General features: G+C 46.1%; 1 protein-coding gene across 6 annotated transcripts in view; it reads right to left on the minus strand.

The window, feature by feature from the left end:
- Nucleotides 1-17,437, minus strand: part of FNBP1L (formin binding protein 1 like) — a 659,713-nt gene that overhangs the window by 242,294 nt on the left and 399,982 nt on the right. The gene's annotated exons all lie outside the window — the stretch shown is intronic.

Below are 17,437 nucleotides of genomic sequence, written 5' to 3' on the forward strand. Positions count from 1 at the left end.
AAATGCCTTACTTTCCGTAAAAACAACTTCTTTGACAGAAATGTCTTTTAAGTTGGCACTTTCTTATGATTTAACAGGTCAAATTGAGCCACTACAATGTGGCCAGCATGAAGAGGTTTGTTGTCATATTTCCTGTTGAGACCAGTCTTTGGCATCAACTGGAGTATCCTTAGAGCTCTGCTGTAGAACTGTAACACCGCGGGGTCATCACGAACACATGACTCTAAACAACATGCAAATAGCCAATTGACAAATACGACCTCTTCCTCCCCACAGAACGTTGAAACCGAGGTAGACACGCAATCGACACAGTGGCCCTTTAATTCCGACTGGAACTTGGAATGGGAGGAGTCTCGTCAGGACACTGAGACCTCTTATGCCGGAATCGACGAATCAGGGACGTGCTTGTTCACCCAGAGGGAGGAAAGAGACGACGAGGAAGACGGAAGCGGAGCGGAGCGAAGGAGGACCGCGTATGAGGAGAGACAACGGAGAGACGACGAGGAAGACGGAAGCGGAGCGGAGCGAAGGAGGACCGTGTATGAGGAGAGACAGCGGAGAGACGAAGAGGAGGATGTTGAGCCGGAGAAGCCAGGAGGCCACAGACACTACGAGCCGCCCAGCCTTACACCCGGGGGAGGTGTATGGCTTAACCAGGTACGTGATAAACTCAAGGGTTGGGTTACACGTAAGATAGCCACGACGGATTAAACCCGGGATATCCTCCTTCCTGGTGTTTCCCTACCCCGAGCACTAAACCCTTCACCACGGCAATAGCTACCGAGTGCATCACGTGTGTTTGATCCCTCACTCCCCTCCCTGTATCAAGTGAGAGATATAGAACGGTTTACTGATACACCGTTTTGCCTTTTTCCCTGTTTATTTACTTGAGGGGCAACACGGAAACCGACGGAGACCTACCTCGACGGACACCTGATCGAGGACGTAGAGCTGCATCTACGGAATTAGGGATCCGGAAAGCTGCGAGGAGCCGTTCCCCAAGACTTTCCCAAAACACGAGGAAGAAAAGCTCAGACTCGCTATATACTAAAATAAAACCTAGAACTACTAGAATTAGCGTACTGCCTATTCTTCCCGCGCCTGCTACAGTGGTGGAGAATGCGGGCATAGGCACCATCTGTGGAGTCAAGATGGAGACAGTTGTAGAACAATTAGTAAAGGGTCAAGGACGAATTGAGTGGGTGTTAGAACAACATCTTGTATCTGCACAAGCCGATAGAGAGATAATCAAGAAGGCAATTGAAGATAAGAACGAACAACCCTGGGTGGACCCTGTACAGAGGGGTGGGACAACGGAAAGAACCTTAACCCATGGAACGCCAGCCGTCTCCCTACAAAAGTATAGAAACGGAGAAGATCCCGATGCGACGCTCTTCGCTTCCAAGCTGAGAGGTCGCTCCCCTGCTGCTGCGGTATCGTTGCAGAACGCATATTGCATTATTTGGAGTGCCATTTATAACTTTAGCCTGCTTTGTGCGCTGACTGCCGCTGCGTGCTCTGTCTAACGCTTTTTCCCTATTGCATACAGAATTAGCTGATTTGCCTTTCGCATTGTGACACTGCCAGCGTGACTTGATTAGCAGATTTGGTGCTTATGTTTCGAAATTGCCGCTTTGCTTATTAGCATTCTCATTTTATAGCGCTTTTCAGCATTTGTGTGTTTTCCCCCTAGCGCTCTCTCCGTCCTGACCCCTCAGCCTCCATTTTGTTGATTGTTATTGACCTCCTCCCTAACCCGACCCGCCTCCCAGCTGAACCGCCCTCCCACAGTCAACAAACAGCGCTCCATTACCTGGAAGCGCCGTGACTCGCTCTTCGCTTCCAAGCTGAGAGGTCGCTCCCCTGCTGCTGCGGTATCGTTGCAGAACGCATATTGCATTATTTGGAGTGCCATTTATAACTTTAGCCTGCTTTGTGCGCTGACTGCCGCTGCGTGCTCTGTCTAACGCTTTTTCCCTATTGCATACAGAATTAGCTGATTTGCCTTTCGCATTGTGACACTGCCAGCGTGACTTGATTAGCAGATTTGGTGCTTATGTTTCGAAATCGCCGCTTTGCTTATTAGCATTCTCATTTTATAGCGCTTTTCAGCATTTGTGTGTTTTCCCCCTAGCGCTCTCTCCGTCCTGACCCCTCAGCCTCCATTTTGTTGATTGTTATTGACCTCCTCCCTAACCCGACCCGCCTCCCAGCTGAACCGCCCTCCCACAGTCATCAAACAGCGCTCCATTACCTGGAAGCGCCGTGACTCGCTCTTCGCTTCCAAGCTGAGAGGTCGCTCCCCTGCTGCTGCGGTATCGTTGCAGAACGCATATTGCATTATTTGGAGTGCCATTTATAACTTTAGCCTGCTTTGTGCGCTGACTGCCGCTGCGTGCTCTGTCTAACGCTTTTTCCCTATTGCATACAGAATTAGCTGATTTGCCTTTCGCATTGTGACACTGCCAGCGTGACTTGATTAGCAGATTTGGTGCTTATGTTTCGAAATCGCCGCTTTGCTTATTAGCATTCTCATTTTATAGCGCTTTTCAGCATTTGTGTGTTTTCCCCCTAGCGCTCTCTCCGTCCTGACCCCTCAGCCTCCATTTTGTTGATTGTTATTGACCTCCTCCCTAACCCGACCCGCCTCCCAGCTGAACCGCCCTCGCCCCTCCCCCTCCTCTGTCCATTTATGTCAGATGGTCCCACGCGCAGCGTCCACGCGCTACGTACACGCCGAAGGTGCGCCAAAGGTAAGCCCGTCTACGCCCGTCCGCGCCTGGACCGCGCCCAGCGCCAGACCCCCCTGCCCCTCGCATTGCCCAGCCCTCCCGGATTACCTACGATGCCGCCACCCTCCTAGCCCTTAACCCCGGTCGCGCCCCCAACTGCGTCCAAGCCGCCCCTGGACACACCCATGGACCTTTCCCCTGCTTCTCCTGCAAATTCAGCGGCACCGACAACATCTCCGCTACGACCACACCACAGATTCCCGACCCCAACCACCTACAATGCATCCTTCTCAACACCCGCTCGGTCCACAGACACGCCATTGACCTATGGAATCTACTAGACACCATTTCTCCGGACATCGCCTTCCTAACGGAAACATGGATGAATGCTTCCTCCGCACCAGACATCACCATTGCCATCTCTGAAGACTATAAGATCACTCGCAAAGACCGTACCAGCCACACAGGAGGAGGTATCGCTATCGTCCATAAGAAATCAATCCGCATTTCAACCAGTTCTGACGCCAACCTCGCTAACTCCGAACACCTTCACTTCCAGATCCACATCGACCCCAAAACCACTCTCAGAGGCACCCTCCTCTACAGACCACCAGGTCCCCGCGCAAAATTCAGTGAAGACATCACGGACTTCATCACCCCACACGCACTCCCCTCCAAAGACTACATCCTTCTGGGAGACCTCAACTTTCACCTTGAAAAGATCAACGACCGCAACACCGCCACCCTCTTGGACAACCTCGCCAACCTCGGACTTAAACAACTAGTCACTTCCCCCACCCACATCGCAGGTCACACACTCGACCCCATCTTCACATCCAGCAACCATGTCTCCTTCAGCCACACCACGGACCTCCTCTGGACTGACCACAGCTGCGTTCACTTCACCTACAACAAACCAAAACCCAGCATCCACCTCCAACCTACCCTGCAAAGAAACTGGAACAAAATCACCACGGACCAAATCTCCGCATCGCTCCTTCAAAACACCCCAGCCCTCTCTTCTAACGCTAACGAAGCCGCCGCCAACCTCACCCTATGGTTATCCAACACCGCTGACACCCTAGCACCACTGAAAAAATGTCAAAACAAACCTGGCAACAAGAAGGCCTCATGGTTCAACGATGATCTCAAGAAGTCCAAGAAACTCTGCCGCTCCCTTGAAAAGGCCTGGAAAAAAGACCCAACCACCAGCACCAAGGACGCCTTCAAAAACGCCACCCGCACTCACCACCAACTAATCCGAAAGGCCAAGAAAACAGCATTCAAGGATCGACTTGACAACAACGCCCACAACAGCAAGGAACTTTTCAACATCGTCAAGGAATTTTCCAATCCCTCGGCCAACTCCAACGACATCACCCCCTCTCAAACCCTCTGCGACTCCCTAGCCTCATTTTTCCACAACAAGATTGCAGACATCCACAACAGCTTTGACAACCAACCCGTAAACCAACCCACCCTACCATTTGCTGATCATCTTCCCACCGTGAACACCCTTAACGACTGGAACCCAATCTCCACTGAGGACACCATCCGCCTGATGAACTCCATCCACTCAGGATCCCCCACAGACCCATGCCCTCACCACATCTTCAACAAAGCAGACTCCGTCATAGCACCGCACCTCCGAGACGTCATCAACTGCTCCTTCAACTCTGCCACCTTCCCGGAAGACTGGAAACACGCTGAACTCACCGCCCTTCTGAAAAAACCCACAGCGGACCCCACCGAACTCAAAAATTACCGCCCCATCTCGCTTCTTCCATTCCCGGCCAAAGTCATTGAGAAAGCTGTCAACAACCAGCTCGCCGCCTTCCTCGAAGCCAACAAATCCCTCGACCCCTCACAATCTGGCTTCCGAGCAAAACACAGCACTGAGACCGCCCTCATCGCAGCAACAGACGACATTCGAACTCTACTGGACAATGGAGACACAGTCGCCCTCATCCTCCTCGACCTCTCTGCAGCATTCGACACAGTCTGCCACAGCACCCTTTTACAACGCCTCAATAACATCGGAATCCAAGGAAAAGCACTTGAATGGATCACCTCGTTCCTCACCGGAAGAACCCAGAGAGTCCGCCTTCCACCATTCAAGTCCGAGGCCTCTGAAGTCATCTGCGGCGTACCACAAGGATCCTCACTCAGTCCCACCCTCTTCAACGTATACATGAGCCCCCTCGCGGCCATCGCACGCCAACACAACCTCAACATCATCTCTTACGCGGATGACACTCAACTGATCCTTTCTCTCACCAAGGACCCCAGCACCGCCAAAACTAACTTACACGAAGGAATGAAAGAAGTCGCCGAATGGATGAAACAAAGCCGTCTGAAACTGAACTCAGACAAAACAGAAGTCCTCATCTTAGGTACATCCCCCTCTGCATGGGACGACTCCTGGTGGCCGGAAGCCCCGCGGAAAAGCACCCATCCCGACAGACCACGCACGGAACCTAGGCGTCATCCTGGACTCTTCACTCTCAATGAACAGACAAGTCAGCGCCGTATCCTCTTCCTGCTTCAACATTCTTCGCATGCTCAGAAAAACATTTCGCTGGATCCCCTCCGAAACAAGGAAAACAGTCACCCACGCTCTAGTCACGAGCCGACTGGACTACGGAAACACCCTCTACGCAGGTACTACCGCAAAACTCCAGAAGAAACTCCAACGAATCCAAAACGCCTCAGCCAGGCTCATATTAGACATCCCACGCAACAAACACATCTCTGGTCACCTTAAAGACCTCCACTGGCTACCCGTCAATAAGAGGATCACTTTCCGACTGATTACCCACGCACACAAATCACTCTACGACATCGGACCAGAATGCCTCAACTCACGACTGTCCTTCTACACCCCCTTCCGCCAACTACGTTCTTCCAGCCAAGCCCTCGCCACCGTACCTCGCATCAACAAGACCACCATGGGAGGCAGATCCTTTTCATACCTGGCTGCTAAAACATGGAACTCACTCCCCGCTTACCTTCGCCTTACCCAGAACCACCTGGCATTCAGAAAGCAACTTAAAACGTGGATATTTGACAAGTAATCCTCCTCCCCTTCCTAAGCGCCTTGAAACCCTCTGGGTATGTAGTGCGCTATATAAATTCTATGACTTGACTATGACTTGACTATTAAATTTTGAAAGAGCAGCAAGGGCCTGTGGCTGGCCAGTATCAAAATGGCCGTTTTTTTTGGCACCCCTCTTAGGCGGAGAAGCCCAGGCTGCTTACCAAGTAGCAAACCCAAGGGGTGACACCACATATGCCGAAATCAAAAAAATAATACTAGATCATTTAGGGTTAGATCCCGAGGCATATCGCCTAAAATTCAGAAAAGAGAGAGGGTCTGTAGGCGAAAATCCCAAAACTTTATTCGCAAGATTAAAAATGGCTGCGGACAAATGGCTAACACCCACTACCAGCACTAAAGAGGAAATACTTGACCGAATATACTTAGAGCAATTTCTTGAGGCTCTTCCCTACGCCACACATAAGTGGCTTCGCCAACATAATAATTTAACAACTACACAAGCAGTGGAAATGGCCTCATCGTTTACCCGGGCTCAACCTAAAAGTTTCCCTTTTGAGATGGAGAGAAAGATAGTAGTACGACCTGAGAAAACTGTTGTACGAGGGAGAGAAACTACACGTCCCCGTACATGGAGGACTGAGAACAGTGCCAATACAGGGCCACAATGCTTCAATTGTGGTCAATGGGGACACATTGCCCGGATGTGTCCAAGGAAAAGGAACAAGGAAGAACCGATGGAGGTCGGGTACCTCCCCAAGGCTGTGCTATTTTCCGCGGAGATGGGAGGATCCTTTAGAGTAAGTGTGAAAGTCAATGGACACTCATTATTAGCTTTATTAGATTCGGGCTGCCGACAGTCAGTAGTCCAAACTCCCTATGTAAGCACAGGACAATATGTTTCCCAGGGGGTAGTAAACATTAAATGTGTTCATGGGGATGTCCGGCCCTACCCCATTGCTGACATTGTAATTGAACCGACTGGGGGACCCCCACAAACTGTAAGAGTGGGCGTAATGTCTAACCTACCCGAAGACTTAATAATTGGGACAGACAACCCTAGTTTCCTGAACATGTTTAAGGATAAACTAAAAACGGTGTGCCACACAGGGGAGGAGGGTAGTCCCCAAATTGAACGTCCGCTTATACCTAGCCTCCAAGTTGTAAAATTGACTGAAAATGCGACATCCCCCACTAAAGGTTCTGCAACAGCGGCTGGATATGACCTCTACAGTGCATATGATTATGTGGTACCCGCCCAGGGAAAGTCCCTAGTCAAAACTGACCTGCAAATTGCAGTCCCTCCCGGGTGCTATGGTAGAATAGCTATACGATCAGGGATAGCAGCGAGGCACTTTATTGACTGGCGTTATTGATGAGGATTATAGAGGTAACGTTGTAATCCTCCTGTTTAATTTTGGTCCAGAGGCCTTCCAAGTGAGAAAAGGGGATAGAGTGGCGCAACTAATTTGTGAGTGTATAGCTGAGACTAGGCTGAAAGAAGTCCGCAGGCTAGAAGACATAGAGAGGTTCTAATGGTTTTGGCTCTTCAGATACACGTAACCGGCCAGTGAACTCTGTTATTGCACATGATCCCTGGGTTCTGGATAAGAGCTTTAAATTTGCACAAATTAGTGATCCCACTCTGCTTAATGCGTGGGAACAAGCACATCAGAGAGCAGAAAACTCCAAAATTTTTCCCGGGTTCATTATTGATGATGAACTGTTGTATAGAATAGGTAGAGAGGGGGAACCCGCTCAATTATTGGTGCCTGTCTCCTTCAGAGAGCAGGTCCTTTTCTTTGCACACAGCCATCTCGTCGCCGGTCACTCCGGCGCCGAAAAGACGACTCAGAATATCCTCAGGCAATTTTTTTGGCCCGGTATTTATAAAGATACCGAATCCTACTGCAAGTCCTGTGAGATCTGTCAAAAGATGAATATGGTTCGACCACCGGCGGTGCCTTTACAACCGTTGCCGGTCATAGGCAAGCCTTTTGAGAGGGTCGGCATGGACCATATTGGACCGCTGCCTAAAACTAAGAAGGGGTTCCAACACATTTTGGTGGTTGTCGACTATGCCACAAGGTTCCCCGAGGCTTTTCCCTTATCTGCGGCCAATTCCAGACAGGTCGGGGACAAAATGATTGAGTTGTTTAGTAGGGTTGGATTCCCGAAAGAGATTTTGACCGACCAGGGCACGCCATTCATTTCAAAATTAATGAAAGAAATATGTGACACGTTGAACGTCCACCAGATCCGTACCTCAGTTTACCATCCTCAAACGGACGGACTGGTGGAACGTTACAACCGTACCCTAAAATCCACCCTTCGTAAGATGATGGAAGTTAGTGGGGAAGCTTAGGATCGGATGTTACCTTTGGCGTTATACGCCATCAGGGCGCAGAAACAGAGTAGTCTGGGGGTATCAGCTTTTGAAATGCTATATGGCCGTCAACCACGCTCACTGTTGGAAATGACCAGGGATGCCTGGATCAATGAACAGGCGGAGGAGGCGAAAGCTACTCTTGATTACGCCAGGGCCCTTAAGGCTAAATTGGGAAAACTGAGGGAATTGGCGTTTGACCATCTTGAGCTTAGTCAGCATAGGTAGCAGACTAGTTACGACAAGGGAAAAAAATGGAGGCGCCTTGATCTCGGGGACTGGGCTTTAGTTCTTCTGCCTTCCTCATCTCATAAATTCAAGGCGGAATGGATGGGTCCCTATAAAGTCGTGGAGGTCATTGGGAGTACTAGCTATAAGTTACAGGTGTCCCCACGGAAACAACAGTCGTATCACATCAATCTGTTGAAAAGGTGGTTAGGTCCTCCTCCCGCCGACGTCCATGTGGCTACTGCGCCAGGCTTAGAGGGCTCAACTATTGACATGCTTGTTCATAATGAGGAACTGAAGGCCCGACAACAGGTAGAGCTGAGAAAGACTTTGGAACATTATGGGGATGTGTTTTCCAACAGGCCTGGGAGGACCTCCCTAGCAGAACATTGTACTGACACACCGCCCAACAAAAAGGTTAGGATTAAACCCTACAGAGTCCCCGAAGCCAGGAGGGCTGCGATTAAATCAGAAGTGGATGAAATGCTGCGATTGGGGGTGATTCGCCCATCGAAAAGCGATTGGTCTAGTCCTATCGTCATGGTCCCTAAACCCGATGGCAGTAGAAGGTTTTGCATGGACTTTCGTGCTCTTAATGACATTTCACTCTTCGACGCATATCCCATCCCTAGAGTGGACGAGTTGATTGAGCGACTGGGCCAGGCCAAATACATTTCTACCCTTGACTTAACTAAAGGGTATTGGCAGGTGCCTCTACGACCGGAAGACATAAAAAAACAGCATTCTCGACGGATGAGGGACATTTTGAGTTCACGGTGCTTCCATTTGGCCTTCATGGCGCGCCGGCTACATTTCAGCGCCTAATGAACACTGTCCTCGCGGGATTGTCGGATTTCACATCGGCATATCTAGATGACATTGTGATTTACAGTCCAGATTGGCAATCTCATCTCCAACACCTGTCTGTGGTTTTGATGGCGCTGAGGAAGGCTGGGCTCACTGTAAATGCTAAGAAGTGCAAGCTAGCTTTCCATAAGGTTAAATACCTTGGATATGTTTTGGGTCATGGTTTAATAGAACCACAAATTGAGAAAGTAAGGGCCATTGCGGACACTCCTTTCCCATCCACGAGACGGGAATTGCGTTCTTTTTTAGGCCTAGTGGGCTACTATCGACGGTTTATTCTGCAGTTTGCGGACATTGCCGCTCCTCTCACTGACGCTTTGAAAAACGCTGGGCGAGCATCTTCTCCGGTACATCCTACCGTACCAATGCAGGAAGCCTTTAGGGTATTGAAGTCCGTGATAACATCTACGCCAGTTTTGTCTTCCCCAGATTTCTCTCGCCCGTTCTCATTGCACACTGATGCTTCGGACTATGGGATTGGGGCAGTGCTTTCCCAAATTGGTCAGGATGGCCTCGATCACCCAATTTTATATGTCAGCAGGAAGTTATTCCCTCGGGAGTTAAAGTATGCAACGGTCGAAAAAGAATGTCTTGCAATAAAATGGGCCATTGAAAAACTGGCATATTACCTGGAAGGTCGGCGTTTTGAACTGTTTACAGATCACGCTCCTTTGCTCTGGATGGCACGCAATAAAGCTAACAATGCGAGAGTTTTGCGTTGGTTCCTCTCACTGCAACCGTACTCCTTTGCTATACACCACCGCAAGGGCTGTGAGAATGTTGGGGCGGATTTCTTATCCCGTCACCCACTCCCCGATCGTGAGTGTCCGGAGGGGGAGGTGTGTAACACTGCGGGGTCATCACGAACACATGACTCTAAACAACATGCAAATAGCCAATTGACAAATACGACCTCTTCCTCCCCACAGAACGTTGAAACCGAGGTAGACACGCAATCGACACAGTGGCCCTTTAATTCCGACTGGAACTTGGAATGGGAGGAGTCTCGTCAGGACACGGAGACCTCTTATGCCGGAATCGACGAATCAGGGACGTGCTTGTTCACCCGGAGGGAGGAAAGAGACGACGAGGAAGACGGAAGCGGAGCGGAGTGAAGGAGGACCGCGTATGAGGAGAGACAACGGAGAGACGACGAGGAAGACGGAAGCGGAGCGGAGCGAAGGAGGACCGTGTATGAGGAGAGACAGCGGAGAGACGAAGAGGAGGACGTTGAGCCGGAGAAGCCAGGAGGCCACAGACACTACGAGCCGCCCAGCCATACACCCGGGGGAGGTGTATGGCTTAACCAGGTACGTGATAAACTCAAGGGTTGGGTTACACGTAAGATAGCCACGACGGATTAAACCCGGGATATCCTCCTTCCTGGTGTTTCCCTACCCAGAGCACTAAACCCTTCACCACGGCAATAGCTACCGAGTGCATCACGTGTGTTTGATCCCTCACTCCCCTCCCTGTATCAAGTGAGAGATATAGAACGGTTTACTGATACACCGTTTTGCCTTTTTCCCTGTTTATTTACTTGAGGGGCAACACGGAAACCGACGGAGACCTACCTCGACGGACACCTGATCGAGGACGTAGAGCTGCATCTACGGAATCAGGGATCCGGAAAGCTGCGAGGAGCCGTTCCCCAAGACTTTCCCAAAACACGAGGAAGAAAAGCTCAGCCTCGCTATATACTAAAATAAAACCTAGAACTACTAGAATTAGCGTACTGCCTATTTTTCCCGCGCCTGCTACAAGAACCTTCTGGCTGAAAACCGGTTTCTACTGGAGGTCAACTTCTTTGCAAGAAAGAATTTTCAAGGTGGAAAAGAAAACCAGAAAATAGCTCGGGACCCAATTTTGGGGTCTGTGTGACATCAATACTCAGTAAAAAAGGTTTTGTGAGTCTTTGAAGGTAATGGTGGCAGAATATCTAATTTTCTCAAAGCTTTGATGTGGCTTTTAGTTTTACATTATACTTCTAGGGAAAACTCCTACGACTGCTTTGTTAATCGTGGTGCACTTCACTCAGTGTAATCCACCAAAAGATGGGCCACTCCGACAAATTTAACAAGGAAAGACTCTGGTATTTCTCAACCACATCAATTGCTGTGCACTGTTTTCTAAGAGTTATCTTCCCTCCAATCCTTCAGACTTTGATGGCTTCATCCTCAAATCCCTCCTAAATGTGCCCCTTAATCCTTCATCACAGCCATATCATAACAAGACCGACACCAACCTGAAATTCACGGCCCATACAAGCATAGACCAAGTGGAATTTTTAGATATTCTGATCAAACACCATTCTGGATCCCTAGAAGTGGACCTATTTGTTAAGCCTACAGCTAGGAATACCCTGTTGCACTTTAATAGTTTCCACCCAAGGAATCAAAAACAGGGGATCCCTTTTTCACAATTCCTTAGAGTGAGGAGAAACTGCACTAACCTGACTGACTATGACAGACAGGCAGGCAGCTATTATGAGAAGCAAATTCTTAGAGAGGATACCTCCACCGGCTGGTGAGGGAGTCCTACAAGAAAGCTAGATTTTTTGATCAAGATCACCTTTTAAAACCCAAGAACAGTAAAGACAATTCACAATTAGTATGCGTCACTAAACACTCCACGCTGGATACTAAAATCAAACTAATTAATGGAAATGAGCACATCCTGAACAGTAACCACACGCAGGGCCCCTAAGCTCCCCAAACCACTCTTTGCTCATAGGCGGAATAAAAATTTGAAAGATCACATTGTTCACTCTCGTTTCGAGATTGTTTTCTGAATAAAATTAAAGTCACTGGCAATCGATGGAAGTAGGTCAATTAAAGGAACAATGAAATGTTCTAACTGTAAATCATGTGATTCGATCATCGGAGGTGACAATTTCACACATAATGGACAGACTACTAGAGCCACAGAAATGTGGAACTGCAAAACTAAAAATATAATCTACTTTATATCTTGCCCCTGCTCCTTAGGTTATGTAGGAGAGACATCGAGAATGATCCAAACTAGAATAACTGAACACCGCTTCGCTATCCGCACTAAAAAAATCCAAGCACCTATGGTTAAACACTATTTAGAGTTGAACCATAGACCAGACGATGGGAAGTGGAGAATTTTAGAAAGAATCAGAACCCCTGATAACAAGGGAGGCATGAAGATACGTAAAAAACGTGAAGTTTTTTGGATTTTCTATTTTGACACTTTTAATAAAGGTCTGAATAGTGAAATCCTTTGGGAAAACGCGATTACCTGAATTCACTGTTAGTTCGTTTCCACACTCACTCCTTAATTTCTGCCCCCTGATTTGGAGCATTTCTCTATGTCAATATCAATAGCCTGTATAATACTCGGTGTTGGTCCCTTCGCGATTCAGTGGGATGGGTCACGCAAGATAGATTTTAGTGTCCCAATACTAATAAAATGTAATACTAATAATTGGAAATCAACATCTTTAAATCGATATTTTTGAAATTAAAATGAACATTTGTAGCCAATATAGATTATTCTTTTTGTGTGTATCTAGACAGTCTTTATATCGAAATACTATTGCCCCTGTAACTCTGAACATCGACTCACGGTTTAACTGATGACATTTTATATATTTTTTCAGGACAATTGAGTCCTGATCGTGTAGTCCTTGTTTACGTTAGCTCTTCGTGGTCTTTTCTCTATATTCATTACTCTAGTCGGGTGAGATAGTCGACGTGTTTAGCATTAGGCGATGCTACCACGCCTCCTCACCCCAGAGACAGACTCACGTGTCCTGCAACACATCAGCTGCAATCAATTGCAAGTATTTAAATGCGGCGTTTCTTGCAGCCCGCGTAGTTTCCATCCTAGAACGCTGCCGGTCAGAAGTGCGTGGTGTCTCGGGGTTTTCAATGAGTTGTCGGGTAACTTTAGAGCTCTAGGACATTACGACTAGGCTCAGTGAGCGATTTTATTTTCTTGTTCACAGGGCTCAACTCAGATAATTAAATATACGGCCATCTATTCTTTTAGATCCTGACGTGGTGATACAACGCACACAACGAGACTATCACAGAATACCATCTGTTTTTCTATTTCAACACGACAGTACATCATTTATCGGATTTTAGGTATGTAGAATGTGCCCCAGTATCTATATCGAAAGCAGTTTTAGCCGTGAACTGCTGCTTCTATTCAGTCCCTATATTGTGTGGCTATTTGTTTTCCAGAACGACAAGCCGAGCCTGCCGTCCTAATATCTCAGGACACCATCGAACTCTATTATGCGCTAGTAGTTGTTTGAAATACGGCACTGTAGTAACCGCACCTTCCACCTTCATCCAAAATATCGAACATGTGACAGGTATTCATGACATTACAGTTTAGCCTTTATTAATTAATTCGTAGAGTGACATGTAAGGCCAGATATTAATTGGCTTTCATTCTTATACTATTCACAGGTCATCTATACCTGGGACACGATTGTGTTTGATTAATACATCGACAGCCCCCGTGGCTTATTATCTTTTCTATTACGGTTCTCTGATCAGACATACGCATCATATCTGGTATGGAAGTCACTGATATTATCTGGCAGTGATACATATAATCATGAACGAGAAATTGTTGGTACATTTTTCCCAGCTAGTTAGTGAGAATGTACTATTTAATTTCAGAATCCGGTTCGACCACACCCTTTGGATGCAGACTAAGAGTAGGCACTCATTGAAGTAATCCTACCACATATCGCCGAGTTCTGCGCATACTCCAAAAGTAAGTGAGGGTGTAATCACAAACTATAGAGATCCAACGATAGAGAAAAAGAGCATATACTCAGGCTATCCGTTTCATATCTCCCTACATGTTTGTCCGAATTCTTGGTTTATTTGCTCTGTGTTCTTTGTTTTTCCTCCTTACGTGTTTTTATTCTGTACTCCGTCTTGTTTCTCTATTTTTTCCCCCCTTCTTCGTACTCTGTTATTTCTTGTTCTTTTTCCCTTTCTTTTTTCTTTCTCTACTCCTGGGATAGCTTCTAGGAAACTTTGAAATGTATATTTCGACTCTTGAATTTTTTTTATATGAATGATAGAGGAACACTCAACATGTCTGTTTTACAGTAAAATATGATTATAGATGCTATCAATGGGGAGCCAACCATAAAGACTTGAAACCATGTTTTTGCATGGTTATGTATTTTATACATTGATATATGTACATAGGTACCTACATTATTAGATTCTATGTTAAACTGTCATGAATATAAAGGCTGGAATGATGTAATATGTAGTTATACATGGATGGTGATTATTTTTATTATCTTTCTTAGGCTTTTTCCTGAAGAAGGCATTTGTTCATACGCCGAAACGTGCGTCGATTGTTTAAGCTTATAAACAAGATTGTTACCTCTACACTGTGCTATAGAATTTTAATACTTATTTTTTATGAATTGTGTTGTTGATTTATTGTCATTTTAATGTGCATTTTGGCTGTAATTTTTAATTAAAGGCTCCATATATATTTTTTCACATGGTCTCTCCGTCTGTTACTCCCTTTTATTTTATTTTAATCTATATTGTTATTATGATGTTGTTGTATATAATTGCCTAGGAATTTATTTACTCACACATAACAAGACCAAAAATATTGTTTCCATAGTTTCATTTGGTGTTTTTTTTGCATCCAAATGCCTAACACGACAGATAAAATTAAATGTTTCCAGGAAAATTGTGTTACACTGTTGATTTCATTTCTCTTACTCAAATGTAATTCGTCTATGAGCATGATGCATGGGTGGGAAAACAGGAAAAAACACAGATTGTAATGTCTCTGGTCCCACCTAACAATGGCGCTTCATTCAATTCTTTCACATCTGCTGTGTCATATACTAAAATATTTCCTTCATAACCTTCCCTTTAATAACACAGATGTATGAAGTCATGGGTTTGAATTTATTTATTTATTTAGACTTGTATAGCGCCTTATCACCCAGGGGTCTCTAAGCGCTTGTCCAGAGGTACACATAGAATAATCACAGGGCCAAAGCAACCTTAGGACGAGCCCCATTGAAATGAAGAATAAATTCAGGATTGAAGTAAAGTAATCCTTTAATTAATCGAAGAGCTCAGTACATGTCATCCAGTAAGTTCAGCATCACAGGAACAACTGTCCTTTACGAATGATGCATAGTAACATGACATATATAACATTCCATATTCTAGAAATGACATAACTAGTACAAACACAATTAAAGAAACAGTACAATTAAGAATGCAAACACAACACATCCCCCTTTCCTAATAATAAAGAAAAACAAAAATAACACTAAAGATATAATTTATACCCCAAAATATAAATACAGGAATTAAATTCTGACAACTACTTATTACTCATAATATAATCTTTAAGCCAAAGAGGAACCACCCTCCTCCTTGAGGAATGACGACACAATGATGAGTTCTCATCCACAGAAACAGAACTTCCTTCTTCAGGAACAACATTTTCTCCTGAAACCTCACCAGAAGAATCTACAACACCACTCGTAGAAGGAACCTCACCAATACTAGGACTATTAACCACTTCAGAATTAACCTGAGACTCGTCATTCTCAGAAGAACTATCTACATCCAAATCCTCTGGTTTCCAAAAAGCGCGAGAATTACAAGGTTTACATTTCGCAATCCTACTCAGATTCCAAACCTTCCCATTATTTAGTTTAACAGAGTTTCTCAAAACCTCCGCTACCTGAAAAGGCTCAGAGAATTGTGAATCACCTTTCCGGACCTTAAAAGGCTTCTTGACTCTAATCCAATCTCCAACCTTAATCTGAACTTCTTTAGAACCATGCTTTAAGTCATGATATTTTTTACTTTTATCATGCATGAGTTCCATACGTGCTTTCACTAATTCTATAGACCAAGGTTCCACATCACTAGTAAATAGCCAAGCAGGAATGCTCTTAGAATGTGGATTCCTACCTTTCATTAACACTAATGGTGAAATTCCAGTAGAATCATTATTAGTGATGCGGTAATTCCAAGCTACCTTCCCCACTTGTGTAGGCCAATCTAAATTATTACTCAAAGACAACTGAATGGTATTCTTCAAAACCCTGTAAAAACGCTCAACAACACCATTACCACCAGGATTATAATGCGATGTAGTCCTGTGTCTAATACCTAATTTTTTAAAGTACGCTTTTGCCTTTATGGACAAGAACTGAACACCATTATCCGTGAGGATGCATGAAGGAATTCCCTCGGTAACAAAAGTCTCATCAAGAAAGGAAAGAACTGAATCCGTGTCAGCCTTCTCAACCACCTTAACCACATGCCATTTCGAGAAAAGGTCCATAAGAACAATTAAAAATTGATGGGAGTCATCATCCCTTTGAATAGGACCCATAATATCAACTGCTACACACTCCCAAGGATGCTCAGGAAAGGAACACTAACATTGGAGGACGAAAAGTATGCAAAGTCTTATCTGCAGAAGCACAAATAAGACAATTCCTAACAAACTTTTCTGTCTGAGAATCACAACCCGGCCACCAAAACAAATGCTTAATCAATGATTTAGATCGCACAATACCTGGATGTCCTTTGTGGCAGAGTTCAATAGTGGAGAAGTGTGGCTCAGGGGTTAGAGGCGGCAGACCCGGAAGCTGAGATCGGCCCTGGACCAGGGTTCAATTCCCCGCCTCGGCGGGTCTTGGGCTCAAAAATTCCACGGACTCGATAATTCTCGCTCCGGTGCCTTCTCGACTCACGGGTTCACACTCTGCGACTCTGGGCAATAGCTTGCTTAATCTCCACAACGGCCCCTCGCGGCGGGATGCCTGGCTTTCACCTTGTGGATACCCTGCCAGGGTTATCTCACAGGGGAATACCAGGACGGGTTCCCTAAGCAAGCGCCGGGAAACCCTTTGTGGGTAGCTGTGCGCTATATAAGCTCAAATACATTTACATTTACATTTACAATCCCCTCACGCAAAGTCACAGGAGGAATTATCCTTTCACCTCTTAAAAGTGTTTCATGTGCCACAGAAAGTTCAGACCTAACCTCCCAAAAAGGCCTGATAGCATCATCCAACAAATCCTTTTTACTTGGCCAACCATCCACAGTAAATGAAATTACCTTCTGCAAAATATCGTCAGCTGAATACTCCTTATTCTACTCCTCCTTACT

Source organism: Lissotriton vulgaris, chromosome 1_1 (assembly GCF_964263255.1).
Source record: "Lissotriton vulgaris chromosome 1_1, aLisVul1.2, whole genome shotgun sequence".
Taxonomy (NCBI): Eukaryota; Metazoa; Chordata; class Amphibia; order Caudata; family Salamandridae; genus Lissotriton; species Lissotriton vulgaris.